Below are 15,087 nucleotides of genomic sequence, written 5' to 3'. Positions count from 1 at the left end.
ACATCGCCCTTTCCTTTACAGAAGATTAATAAATATATTGTTCAATCTAATAAGTACGTTTTAAATCTTAGCGGCTGGTATGGTTTGAGGATCTACAATAACGTGCATACACAGTCGCGCAAAGTATGCCTGACGGGTTTAATTTACTTCTATAGGTATACAGAAAATCATACAAGATCAAAATACAATACATGAAGCGCTAGTCAAAAAGTTTGTTGCTTTTAAATGGCGATGAATAATTTTAAACGTACATATCATTGCTCTTCCAAGTTAACGCTAAATGGATGCACTCCTAATCATTTCTTACAAATACATGCTCTAACTGTCGACATATTCGCCTGATTTTTATTATATCAGGTTTTGAATCAGGTTTTGTTGTCGAACGTACACGAAATATTTCTTAAATAAAGTTGGCCAGTTAATACTCAGTTAACAGAACGCCGTAGCATAGAAGCTCAATGATATTTACTACTGCGTAGACAATTTCGGATGAAAGCTACGGGTTACTGTGGGTTAATTCGTTGTATTTTATGAAGTGCACCAGAGTCTAAATAAACCCGCGAAATAAATGTAAACTGAGTGCAAGGATGTTCAAACTTTAGCGGCCGGTTTGGCTCATAAACGTCACGCAACCCACCATCCAATGTTGTGTGGCTCTGTACATCGTGTGCAGATACTGTTAACTTAGTATTAACTGGCCAACTTTATTTAAGAAATAATTCGTGTACGTTCGACAACAAACTATAACGAACACGAATTATTTCGCTTCGAACACGGTTTTTACAAAAGATTTATACAATGTTTCTTATTTCTCTTGTGGTGTATTTTTGATGATTGTTCCGCCCATAAAAAATAACTTTCGACTGTTCTGTCGATCAGTCCCGCGACTTTCATTCATAAAATACCGGATGATTACGATGGCGAAAAATGTTTCGGCATGTTTTGTTTATTTACAGCGCGCGCTTTCAGTGTATAAGCTCCGCCCATAATTATTGCAGTATAACCCATAGACGATTTTCTTCTTTGTTTATATGAAATTTGGCACGTGCCGTGTTAGAATATGTGATTTAAAACCTGATATAATAATAAAGCCAAATTTACCCAACTGAGCCTTGATCTAAGAAAACCGTGCATAACGCATGCGCTTGAAGTGTCCTCAGATTAGCGAGTGCTGTCTAAGAAAACCGTGCATAATGCATGCGCTTGAAGTGTCCTCAGATTAGCGTGTGCTGTCAACATTATGCATGCGCTTGATGTGTCCTCAGATTAGAGTGTGCTGTCCGCATAATGTATGCGCTTAAAGTGTCCTCAGATTAGCGAGTGCTGTCCACATAATGTATGCGCTTGAAGTGTCCTCAGATTAGCGTGTGCTGTCCACATAATGTATGCGCTTGAAGTGTCCTCAGATTAGCGAGTGCTGTCTAAGAAAACCGTGCATAATGCATGCGCTTGAAGTGTCCTCAGATTAGCGTGTGCTGTCCACATAATGTATGCGCTTGAAGTGTCCTCAGATTAGCGAGTGCTGTCTAAGAAAACCGTGCATAATGCATGCGCTTGAAGTGTCCTCAGATTAGCGAGTGCTGTCTAAGAAAACCGTGCATAATGCATGCGCTTGAAGTGTCCTCAGATTAGCGAGTACTGTCTAAGAAAACCGTGCATAATGTATGCGCTTGAAGTGTCCTCAGATTAGCGTGTGCTGTCTAAGAAAACCGTGCATAATGCATGCGCTTGAAGTGTCCTCAGATTAGCGTGTGCTGTCTAAGAAAACCGTGCATAATGCATGCGCTTGAAGTGTCCTCAGATTAGCGAGTACTGTCTAAGAAAACCGTGCGTAATGCATGCGCTTGAAGTGACCTCAGATTAGCGTGTGCTGTCTAAGAATGCATGCGCTTGAAGTGTCCTCAGATTAGCGAGTGCTGTCTAAGAAAACCGTGCATAATGCATGCGCTTGAAGTGTCCTCAGATTAGCGAGTGTTGTCTAACAATGCATGCGCTTGAAGTGTCCTCAGATTAGCGAGTGCTGTCTAAGAAAACCGTGCATAATGCATGCGCTTGAAGTCTCCTCAGATTAGTGTGTGCTGTCTAAGAAAACCGTGCATAATGCATGCGCTTAAAGTGTCCTCAGATTAGCGTGTGCTGTCCGCATAATGCATGCGCTTGAAGTGTCCTCAGATTAGCTTTTTTTGCCGCATAATGCATGCGCTTGAAGTGTCCTCAGATTAGCGAGTGCTGTCCACATAATGCATGCGCTTGAAGTGTCCTCAGATTAGCGTGTGCTGTCCACATAATGCATGCGCTTGAAGTGTCCTCAGATTAGCGTGTGCTGTCTAAGAAAACCGTGCATAATGCATGCGCTTGAAGTGTCCTCAGATGAGCGAGTGCTGTCTAAGAAAACCGTGCATAATGCATGCGCTTGAAGTGTCCTCAGATGAGCGAGTGCTGTCCACATAATGTATGCGCTTGAAGTGTCCTCAGATTAGCGTGTGCTGTCCGCATAATGCATGCGCTTGAAGTGTCCTCAGATTAGCGTGTGCTGTCCGCATAATGCATGCGCTTGAAGTGTCCTCAGATTAGCGTGTGCTGTCTACGAAAACCGTGTATAATGCATGCGCTTGAAGTGTCCTCAGATTAGCGAGTGCTGTCTAAGAAAACCGTGCATAATGCATGCGCTTGAAGTGTCCTCAGATTAGCGAGTGCTGTCTAAGGAAACCGTGCATAATGCATGCGCTTGAAGTGTCCTCAGATTAGCGAGTGCTGTCCGCATAATGCATGCGCTTGAAGTTTCCTCAGATTAGCGAGTGCTGTCCACATAATGCATGCGCTTGATGTGTCCTCAGATTAGCGAGTGCTGTCTAAGAAAACCGTGCATAACGCATGCGCTTGAAGTGTCCTCAGATTAGCGTGTGCTGTCTAAGAAAACCGTGCATAATGCATGCGATTGAAGTGTCCTCAGATTAGCGTGTGCTGTCTAAGAAAACCGTGCATAACGCATGCGCTTGAAGTGTCCTCAGATTAGCGAGTGCTGTCTAAGAAAACCGTGCATAATGCATGCGCTTGAAGTGTCTTCAGATTAGCGAGTGCTGTCTAAGAAAACCGTGCATAATGCATGCGCTTGAAGTGTCCTCAGATTAGCGTGTGCTGTCTAAGAAAACCGTGCATAATGCATGCGCTTGATGTTTCCTCAGATTAGCGTGTGCTGTCCACATAATGCATGCGCTTGAAGTGTCCTCAGATTAGCGAGTGCTGTCTAAGAAAACCGTGCATAATGCATGCGCTTGAAGTGTCCTCAGATTAGCGAGTGCTGTCTAAGAAAACCGTGCATAATGCATGCGCTTGAAGTGTCCTCAGATTAGCGAGTGCTGTCTAAGAAAACCGTGCATAATGTATGCGCTTGAAGTGTCCTCAGATTACCGTGTGCTGTCTAAGAAAACCGTGCATAATGCATGCGCTTGAAGTGTCCTCAGATTAGCGAGTGCTGTCTAAGAAAACCGTGCATAATGCATGCGCTTCAAGTGTCCTCAGATTAGCGTGTGCTGTCCGCACAGGCTAATCAGGGACGACCATTATCTTTTTGTGGTATCGCTCGCTTAAGATAGGATTACACTAAGTCGAATTCCTATATGGTACCGTAATATTACTGCCAACTTTCAAAGCATTTTTCTTGCCTTTCCTGTATATCGAATTATCAAATGAAATATAGATTTGTCCTCTTCAAACAATTGCTATGACAAAGGTACCATCTCGCAACTTCTAATAAAGGAAATTTCGCTCAAAGGCAAGCACCCTCGGAAAAGCGGAGTTTCGGAAGTTAGATTTCGACAAAGGCAACGTAATTCAATAAACGCATCCCTAAACGTTAATCTTTGATGATAGACCCTTATGAAATGCACAGAAAAGTTGTAGACACACATTCGTTGCTACAATAACCAAAAAAACATGGGTGCGGTCGCTAATGTGCCCTAACCCTATAGAAATAGCCACTACCTCGGAGAGATAAAGTGTAATTTAACCTTTAAAGAAACATTTCAGATCATAGAAACAAAAATGTTTTGTAAGAAAAGGTTTCCTGCTCCTATTGGTTGAGATGTTGGTGGATAAAAAATATGTGTTTTCCCTAAACAACTGTGAAACTGCCTCATTTATGGACGTGCTGTTTGCTTTTTAAATTATCGTTTATTTGTTTGTATCCACCTCACCTACTATTGCTCTTCAATAAACTATAAGTGATGCTATGTACTGATGCTATCTGGCTTGAATTTTCGTTGTGTACCAAATGTTCCATCCCGACGTCCTGGTTGAACAGCAATTTCTCAAAATTTGACTTAAGTGGGTTGTTTTGTTTCAAACGTTCTAGATATGCTCTATTGCTTACTTTGGGGAAACGGTGTTTAATGTATATGCGTAAAATTTCGTCACGGATTAGCCTGTGCAGAACACAGTTTTCAGGGACAACACTTTCCGCCTTTAGGTTCATGTAAAGGCTTCATTTTGAAAAATGTGGGACCCCTAGCATTGAACTCAAATTTGACTAAAGGAAGAGTGCCACATTGATAATGTATACATATATGCTTTAATGGATGTTTTTCCTTCAAACATTTTGTACATCAACGTATCATAACATCCACAAAATCAATCAAAATACAAAGAGATTTTAACACTAAAATATACATTATTTTCAAAAATCTGAATCATGTTTATTCCACGTATTTCGGCGGAAAATTATATAACTAGTGAATGATATCGACATTGACGAGGGCGAGTTACGCTTAAATAGTAAAAAAAGTTTGCATATCTAGAAATATCAAAACTCGAACACATGTCATTTCATCACCATGGGGGCAGCCATTTTTAAATTAATAAAATAGAAAGAAACATGCTAAAAACTCACTCATCGCCTAATTGACATTCCATACGGTTGACGATGACAAATGCATTGGATTGTAATCTTTCCGTTGATGTTTGCAAACTGCACGATCAGACCTCATAAACACTCAAAAGAATAACTATGTAAGAAGTATTTCACCAATGTTTACAATCGTTGTCGAATCACATATACTTTATTATTGCGCATAAAATAGTACGCTTACAGACTGACAGAAAGATCTAGATTACTCCGTTCAATTCATCACGGTATACTATTCTATTGATAATATATAATAATACATCGCTTTAACAATCTAAAAGTAGTAATAATTCTTTTAAACGGAGTTTTTAATAACGAAAGTGAAAACAACGGAAGTTGGTTGGATATTCTGTGAGATGCACTTCGGCTCCAGAAAAACAATACAAATTAACTAAAAAGACGTGTGGGGGACAATTTACAGCTGGAAACTATTTCAAATAGGGTAAGTGATGATATCTCTACGCGGTCATTTCTGTTATTTAGTGCGATCTCTTGCTGATTAATGTTAATAGTTGTTTTACAAGTTGCCACCCAACTGTCAAAATAAGTATGTGTTATCTCAGGTATGTGTATACACATACCCGGTTTTCTCACCACTGCACGTGGTTTCGACCGATTTGTTTTGCACGTTTTTCTACGGATCACAGCGATGGCCACGCTTTCAAATGGGTAGAAGGAATCGAAATATACAATCAATCGTTTTGCCAATTTCTTTATATTCCTTTACAATTTTTATATGTCGTCTGCAATCTATTTCAATTTGAGATGGTTTAAAATTTGCAATTTGGTTGAGAGGTAAATAACAAAATTGTTAAGCCTTTGAAATAGAAATGTGACTCTTATTATCCACCATACCTGGATTTTTAAAAAGTAGTTACGTTTTAGTTATTTTTAGAACTATGTTTATGATATTTATCCAAAAAAGGCAGTTGAATAAAAACTCATTTGTTGTTTTATGACAATAATTTTCTGTGAAATGTTGCTAACTTGACCTTGTATATGTATATAGCTTTGTATTTATTCAACTTAAGGTAGTGCATATCATTCCTAACTTTAGATTGAGATTTTGTAAATTAGTGTAAAAAAGTATTGGTTTTAAACCAAAATATGAATAAAGCACACAAATATTGAATGTCAAAAATGTGTTTATGTTATTCTATCCGTCTTTAGCTTTAAAATGATATATAGTTTGACCATATTGTACCACATTCAATGAAGAAAAACCAATGCGAAGTTTTAATGAATTTTATCCCCCCCATGAACCTTAACTGGATTTACGCTCAGAATATACTTCCATTTAAAGTACACTTTCAAAAAAGCGGAAAGTGACGTCCCTGATAATCCTTTGCGGACTACACAGGCTAATCTGGGACGACACTTGACGCAGATCCATCAAACCCAGTTTTGCCAGAACGATGTTCAAATGGTTTTCTCTATTGGCCATCACAACTGAATAGCTGTTTACAAACGAGCTTAATAAATAAGTCCTTGTATAGGTAATCTGCTTCCTGTATAACATTATGCATTGCAAGAAAACATATTTTAAACGATTTGAGCTAAAGTTGTAATTAGGCTACCTTGCCAAAACGGGCATTTTTACAGTCAACGATACTTTTTTCCAACGTATATTTTTACGTTTTAAAATCAATAATCACAACGTTCCAGAAACATGCTTCCCTTGTGAAATCTACCGAACTTTTCAAATTTTAAAACGTGTTCTTGTTTAATTAGAAATAGAGAATACTAGGTCGGTGCCGAATAAAGCAAAGTTTATTATGCGAGGCTTAGAAAATCTGAACCACGAGCCTTGGCGAGTGGTTCAGATTTTCGTGCCGAGCAAGATAAACTTTGCTTTATTCGGCACCGACCTATTATTCGATTTATCCCATCAATTTTTAAGTCGTAAATTATTTCTTTAAAAATAGATAAGGAAAATCGAACTAGACGGAAAATCCCAAAGATATTTAAAGCAAACATTGTTTCATTATTTTAATCGTGTCGAGCCTAATACATTACAAAAAGATCAGAAACTAACCTGTTTTTCTGTTTATCATACCTCTACGTCTCCGATTTTTAAGAAATAATGAAAAAAAAGACACTACACAACTGCATCTTTATTGTGAAACAACATGCATTGTGTCGTATGACGTGTTAATAATGACGTCACGAGTACGCGCACTTAATATTTGTAAATAATGTTTATTTGCTTTTTGAATTGCATTATGTGTTAAAAATATATTACATCTTGGTATCCAATTGTTTTTATTGTTGAATCTGATTCGATTTTACTAAAAATGATAACGTTATAGTTGATTCCGAGTAATATGAACATTCTTCGCCGCGCGTGACAGTTATATTTCAGCACTGCTGAAATATAGGTAAATTATTCCACAGTTGTTTATTTTGACAATGCCCGTCTGATGATGGGATAAAACGTCTTATGCATATGTGTTTGATAGCCTTGTTAATCATAAATCTGAAGATTTGCGAATCAATGTATGCATGCACATATAAAACATCGACAAAACACTTCAAAGGCTTTAAATTTATTGTCAATTTGTTTTTCGAATGTTTTGGTAAATTATCGACTTGACAGTCCGAAATGTGAACTTGACAGTCCGAAATTCGAGACAAAATAGCAGTGAGAAATCAAATCTGCTTCAAAAAGTGTCCATACAATTGTCAATAGGTTTCAATCCCCAGTGATGCATATCTTACTGAAAAAAATAAATAAAACAAACGAATTGCAATCAGAAAACAAACACTAATTGTGGTAACTTCAAATATGTAAAATATTTGAGATTGTTTTCGGAGTTGCACAGAAGCTACTCGACAATGATTTGAGACTCGTTCTGGGAAAACCGGTCTTAATGCATGTAAGTGAGTGTGGTCCGAGATTAGTCTGTCAAGTCCGCACAGGCTTAGCTGGGAAACTACTGGCCGCCTTAACTGTATTTTTGTTGCTAAGATACTGTATTTAACCGAAAAATAAAAGAAAAAGAGATCAGAGTCGTCCCTGATGAGCCTGTGCGGACTGCGTAGGTTTATCTTGAACGACACTTTACGCCTATGCGTGAAGCCAAGTTTTCTCAGAACGAGGCTCAGAATTGATCAGTAGAGCCGATATGCCTATCATATGAGTCGTGTTCTGAGAAAACGGGCATAATGCATGTGCGTAAAGTGTCGTCCCAGATTAGCCTGTGAAGTCCGCACAGGCTAATCCGGGAAGACACTTTCTGCTTAAATTGGATTTTTGCTAAGATACTTTATTTAAACGAAAAATGTCATGAAAGTGGAAAAGTGTCGTCCCTGATAAGCCTGTGCGGACTGCGTAGGCTAATCTGGGACGACACTTTACGAACATGCATTATGCCCAGTTTTCTCAGAACGCGGCTCATATTATGATTTCACAAACATTTTGATGACATATCGTACACGCAAAAACATTGTGAAGTCAAGACGCATATTCACACAATTATAACTACAATGCCGTACACTCATTAAGCCCGGTTATCGCAGACCGCGTCTCAACTAATGTTAGTGACATAGAGTTATGTATCTGTTCCAACCTTGTATTGCTCTTGTCAGCTTACGGCTTTAAATGCATTGTCAAAACACGGAAGGTTAAAATTACATCCACTGGGTATAGATATCTTGTTAACTGAAAATAAAAATATGATTCATTCTTGGGACTTTTACTAGGTTGTTAATGTGTTTCTGTTGCAGTTTTATTTGAGCTACCTTGAAAAACCGAATTAAATTTTACTGACTGTAGAAGGTTTATCAACACTATAATAACGCATGTATGGAATGTTTAAACATTTAAGAATTCGAACAATGTTTAGAAAAGAGCTCAAGTAAATACCGATTCGTTTTAGAAAAGCTGTCATTAAGGTTGATTCCAAATGTGCACCATTTGATGTTAAAATACACGCTTCCGCTTTCTGTGGTGGATTGAAGAATCGAGCAGATGTATTTAACAAACAAACAAATAAGTCTATGACCCCGACTTTTTTTATAATAATTTTAGTCTTTTCAAGATCATAATATCCAATTCTCGAAAAATAAAAGTTATTTTTCGGATTATGCAGCTGAAGTTTGTCCTTGATTGTATTTCGATTTGTTATTTGTGTATTGATTTTATTTCTGAACATAACGATATTTGTATTCTTTGAAAAATTTGAACCAAGAAATCGAACCAAAAATGCGAAGAAGTCCGTTAGATGGACAGATCAAGGTTGGCTCTAGATGTCTACACAGGAAAGAATTTAATCGACAATTGTCTTTACTCCGTTTCATCTTGCATCAAAAAGCAGTTTTTCTGTTGTGAAGGTGCTTTTTTAACGACAGAGTAGCTAAATTTAAATTAAATCGCATTTAAATTGTATTTTTGTAACAATTCTATGGTATTAATATTACGTCACGTGCATGTAAGTGAGTTTTTCCCGGCTAAGTAAGACATTCGATCTCCACTATGCTCACAAGCCCATAAACACTCAAAGTCAACGAACATTTCATTTTAATTATATTCTACGAAATAGTTTGCGAACTATTCGTTGATTTTGCGTATTTATGTTACATTAACAAGGACTGTGCCAGAGCGGTGAACAAAGCTTTAATCATTTTTCTGTGTTATGTCGTAGTGCATGGCGCTTAGTTCGCTATGTCCTATTTAAGAGGCGATTAAACGAATTAATTAAATAATAAATTAGCGGATGTTAAATGTATCTCGCCCCCCTTGGTGCAAAATGGTACCATGTGACAATGGCATTAAATGGTACCTTTTTCACCATCTGTCCATGTATGAAACATAAGTTGTATTACATATCTTCCAAATCTTCATCGAATTGTATGTATAGTATGCAACTTAGTGGTGAAGTCGAACTTCCGTATGAAATCGTAGTGTGAGTTGGACAATATATATATTTGAGCCATGCTCTGTGAAAAGGGGGTTTAATGCATGTGCGTAAAGTATCATACCAGATTAGCATGTGCAGTCTACACAGGCTAATCAGGGACGACACTTTCCGCTTTTATGATATTTTTCATAGCAAAAATACAGTTTAGGCGGAAATAGTTTGTCCCTTATAAGCCTGTGCTGACTGCACAGTCTAATCTAGGACGACACTTTACGCACATGCATTAAACCCCCTTTTCACAAAGCACGACGCATATATATGCTATATGTAGCACAGTAGCAGGTCATGTGGGGGATTTTTTTTTTAAGTCGACAGAGGGAACACGTTATACAGTCCATGACGGAGGGAACACGGTATACAGTTCATGACGGAGGGATTACGTTAAACAGTCCATTTATTATCGGATAATGGCTTGAGATTAAATCCGAGGCCAATTGGGTTGTTGACAAACCTTTGTTAACAGATGCATGGGACAAAATAAACATACACATGCATTTAAGCTGTTGATTTTAATCAAATAATACTTTGTATTTCAATATAAGCACTCTTACATCAACTGGTTTAATTGCGTTTCCATTTCAAACATTTAAAACAAGTTTAATTATTCAACTAATACTAAAAAATCCATTTCGTTTTTAAGGATTAAAACAACAGTTAATCTTTAATATGATTAAAAGAATACAATGCCAGGATGTATATTATGTAACGAATTGGACAAAAATAACATTTCTACATCTGTGGAACGTTTAAGTATTTAAGCCTCGCTCTTGGAAATGAGGTATAATGAACGTTCGTAAAGTATCGTGAACGTTTGTAAAGTATCGTGAACGTTCGTAAAGTATCGTGAACGTTCGTAAAGTATCTTGACCGTTCGTTAAATAACGTAACCGTTCGTAAAGTTTCGTTCCACATTAGCGTGTGCAGTTAGCACAGGCTAAATAGGGACGATACTTTCAGTCTTAACTGTATGTTCGGTAAGAAGAGACTTCCTTTAAACGATAGCCTAAAAGTGTTGTCCTGCATTACCCTGTGCGAACTGGGACACTTTACGCACATTCATGAAACCAAGTGTCCACGGGGGTGAGACTCAACATTCATATCAAACCTAAAAAGTAATGTTTTCTTGTAGCGGTATATTATTTGATCCCACTTTTACAGCGAAATCGGTTGATTAAAGCCCCGTTTATTAAATTTCATCTATAATCAACGGCAAGGCTATAATCCATGGCACGAAATGACGTCATCAACTGCCGAACCGGGACTACTTTTTCCCACGCACCTCGTCACATGTATTTGCCAAGTGCATCTAAAACAATAAAAACAATCTCAAAAGTTTGTCAATCTTATTTACCTTAAAACAAAGAAAAGTAGCAAAAAAACGTGTGTTTTGTCATTTATTTTTATTAAAATCTCTAGTATTAGGTAAACTTAACACTATGCAAATAGGTTCTGTTGTTGTTGCTCCCCTTTGAAGAAGTCAGTTCGAGTTGCTCCCCTTTGACCGTAGAAAACAATCTTCTTGACCAAGAAATCCTGTGTTAATTTACAAGCTGTACTCGGATATGCGTCCATCTGGTTTTTCTTCAAAGCATCTTTTCAACCTGGCAATACGCACAAATGACACTGCATCCCAGTGGTTTTTGCGTCAACAATTGGGTGTCAACAAGCTAGGTCAGATGCTGAAGGCCATGGCAAAAGACGCCGGCTTTCTCAAGCACAAGAGAATAACGAACCACTCAGTTCGCAAATTCCTGGTCCAAAAACTTCGAAATGCAAACATTCCGCCCATTGAAACCATGGCCATAACAGGGCACAAAAATGCCCAGTCCATAACCAACTATTCCAACATATCTGTTGAACAGCAGCAAAAGTGTTCATTCTTGCTCAGTCCAGTAAATGTAACAATCCAACAGATTCCTCTTGTTCACCTTCAATCACCGAAACTATGGCCGAAATGCAGCCTAGACAACCACTGTCTACCGTTGAACAAGTTGATCTTGATGTTTGCTCCACCCAGTCACTTCACCAGCAAATGTCTTTCTCTAGTTCGAACAACTTTGCCTCACAATTCTTTGGTGCCAGTTTCAACATTCAAAATGTATATAATTAGCTTAAATCCAAGTAATCTTTGTTATTTCGTCACGAAATAACCACATATTATAACAAAGAAGCAAATATTGTGCACCTCGTGATCGACTTGATAGTTTGATATCGAAAGTGAATTGTGTTTGGTGTTTGGCTACGTTGTAAACAAATGTAGTTCCTTGTATATAACAACTTAATGTAATATTGATATCATAAAACTTTAAGATTTGCAATTCAATATGATTAAAATTGTAATTAATAACGCTCGACACTTTCTTACAGAACGATATTCTGATTAAAAAAAAGATTATTTGATCAGCGGTTATTTTTGGAACGCGGAGTAATACACTGACCTTGGTTACACTACAGTCATTATCAAAGTACGACAAACACTCACGAAACTTATTTTGTTTAAATAAAAAAAGTTTACTGAATAAAAAGTGGGATAAATAGAATAATAGGTCAGTGTTGATTATAGATCAGGTTTATCATGCTCGGCACGAAAACGAACAAGCAATCGCCAAGGCTCGTGCTTTTTGTTTTCTAAGCCTCGCATGATATACCTGATCTACAATCAACACTAACCTATTATTCTCTATATACTGGTAATTTTTTGAACTCTTATAACAGTTTTAACATGCACTTTATGTATATATTATCTTACACTCTATGTTAGTATTTGTTTACACATTGTTACATAAATTTCCGATTCTTGAAAAAGTATTCTTACAAAAGAATGGTACTGTAAGTCAACAGCGTGCTAAATTATGAAAATAGCATAGTTCATCTGGCATAGACATATATAAGCGTATTTTTTACCGAATAACGCAGTTTTAGAAATATAAAAAGAATACTAGAAACTATAATGCTATATCATGATATTCAATTGTATCGTGCTTTCCAAAAGATCATCTTCGTTTGAGCTTTGCTCTGGAGAAACGGGGTTTAGTGCATGTGCGTAAACTGTCATCCCAAATAAGCCAGTGCAGTCTGCAAAAGAAATTCAGGGCCGATACTTTCCGCTAACATGGGACGTTTCGTTTCAATTAAGTTTCTTTTTTTACCAAAAACTAATTTTAGGCGGAAATTGACGTCCCTGATTAGCCTGTGCATATGCATTAAACCCCGTTTTTACAGAGCGAGGCTTTTAAAAAAATATATTGAATACCTTAGTAATCTTTGTATTCGTAGGTCTCGTACAATTGTGCCATCGCATCGTTTTCAGGTGTTTCGTTCTGTTTGTAGTATTCTGATTCGCCGTAGTATGCAGATGGCTGGGTAATAGAAGGTTCAGTGGTCGTTATACCTTAATAGCGAGCGATCAGACGTTTGATGATTTTCCGGCACCGACGATTTTTTCTGACGTTGCGCGGGATGACCGTGATTCGCTTACCAGTGTCGCGGTCCTACAATTTAAGAGACACGTTGTTAAAGAGTACTGTTTGGTTTCCCTTCAAATTCACAACTATGCGTAATAGATATAATATGGTCCTTGTTCAGAAATAAAATGGGCTTAATGCAATTAAGATTAGCCTTTGCAGTTCGGCTTAACTTAATTGTCGCTTAAAATAGATTTACTTCAAACGAAAATACTACACAGGCGGAAAGTGTCGTCGCTGATAAGCCTGTGCGGATAAGATCAGTTTTACCAGATTAAGTCTGATATTCTTGTTTGGTCGAAGGAACGAATAGAATTATAAGGTAAATACCGATACATAACAAACACACACACCGCCCCACAAAGCATTATAATACACTTTCCTGGCGATCAAATATGGGACATACAGTAGCAAAATTGAACTCTCTAACACTACACCACAAAGGCCTGTGAATGAATAACTCACTTCAACCTTTATGTCGATAATAAACGTCCTTGCTCAATTATCGATAAAAAGTCTTACTCTCGGTTTATAATGTTAACGATTAAGATTGTTTAACATTTGTATTATTTTGCTTATCAGCATATTATGCAAACATGTAAACATGAATTTGTGAATCCATTCCATTTATTAACTGTTGTTTTGCAACAAGTAAACGAGTCCCGTAAAACACAAATTCATGTGCTCATTATTGATTAACTTAAATCATGTTGAAGGATTCCTACTGATTGTTTCCAAACGACTGCATTAACAATTGTTATTTAACGACTCTGGTTTCATAAAAAAGTAAGACACACGGATTGTTTGATCGAATTGCCCAGCGCAATGTACGCACAATGTGAATGCACACATACATTATGAATTGAGTGTGCACTATCATAAGCAAATATTTTTCGAAAGTAAACGAATATCTGCACAAATATTTAAAATTGGTAAATCATAAAGAATTGTTTATTTCTGATAATCTCAGCATGCAAATACTTATGAAACTTTCGATGAATAGCGTTACAAACCATTTATTGAATCATTTCGATACATGATTGTCGATGACCACATCGATTCTAATGTTGTTTAAACTGCTTCAATATTGTTTAACTGCTTCCTCAGTCAAGAGTGATACTTGTAAATATTTACCAACTACATTCTATGTGTTAACCTTAAATACTTAAGACGTTAATTTTTGCTAAATGCGAGTCAAGATAAAAATACGTTATATCGTTTTTATTTTTACCCGTATATAATAAATGTCAAATTGCAGAATATTTACCCTGACGATGTACCATAACCCTCTCCTGGTGACCGTTAGATCGCATTTCCAGGCGTATTTCATCAATTTGCGTCTCTTGCAGACACGTGGGAACACCAGGCCCGTCGACTGGGTGTAATCCGTGTCGTAGTGGGCCTCATCAACCTCATCACCAAACAATAGGAACGCTGTTACAAATATACCGACACTAGCAAAGTACCAGTAGTTGAGTCGTAACGGAAAGTTGAGAGGCGATTTGTTCAATCAGGAAATCATGTTGATGTAGATTGGAGAGGATAACTGCTTGATTAGCATAGAACGCTGATTCTGAGATTGGATACACTATATTTTGAACCTTGTTATGGGAAAAGGGGGTTTAATGCATGTGTGTAAAGTGTCCTTCAAGATTAGCCTGTGCAGAGCCCGCATTCTAATCTGGGACCACACTCTCCGCCAATACTAGATTGTTGCTAAGCCAATGCTTCATTTAAACGAAATATGCAATTTAAGCGGAAAGTGTCGTCAAAATTAGACTGTGCGTGCAGATATACCGGC

General features: G+C 37.4%; 1 long non-coding RNA gene across 1 annotated transcript; it reads right to left on the bottom strand.

The window, feature by feature from the left end:
• Nucleotides 1-10,412: 10,412 nt before the first annotated feature.
• Nucleotides 10,413-14,691, bottom strand: LOC127863776 (uncharacterized). The gene is made up of 3 exons (XR_008041177.1): nucleotides 14,554-14,691; nucleotides 13,076-13,313; nucleotides 10,413-11,128 (listed from the first exon to the last, which is right to left on the bottom strand). It is a non-coding gene; the product is annotated as an uncharacterized LOC127863776 (long non-coding RNA).
• Nucleotides 14,692-15,087: the final 396 nt, after the last annotated feature.

Source organism: Dreissena polymorpha, unplaced genomic scaffold, assembly GCF_020536995.1.
Source record: "Dreissena polymorpha isolate Duluth1 unplaced genomic scaffold, UMN_Dpol_1.0 chrUn035, whole genome shotgun sequence".
Classification (NCBI taxonomy): Eukaryota; Metazoa; Mollusca; class Bivalvia; order Myida; family Dreissenidae; genus Dreissena; species Dreissena polymorpha.
This window is presented reverse-complemented; position numbering and strand designations above follow the sequence as displayed.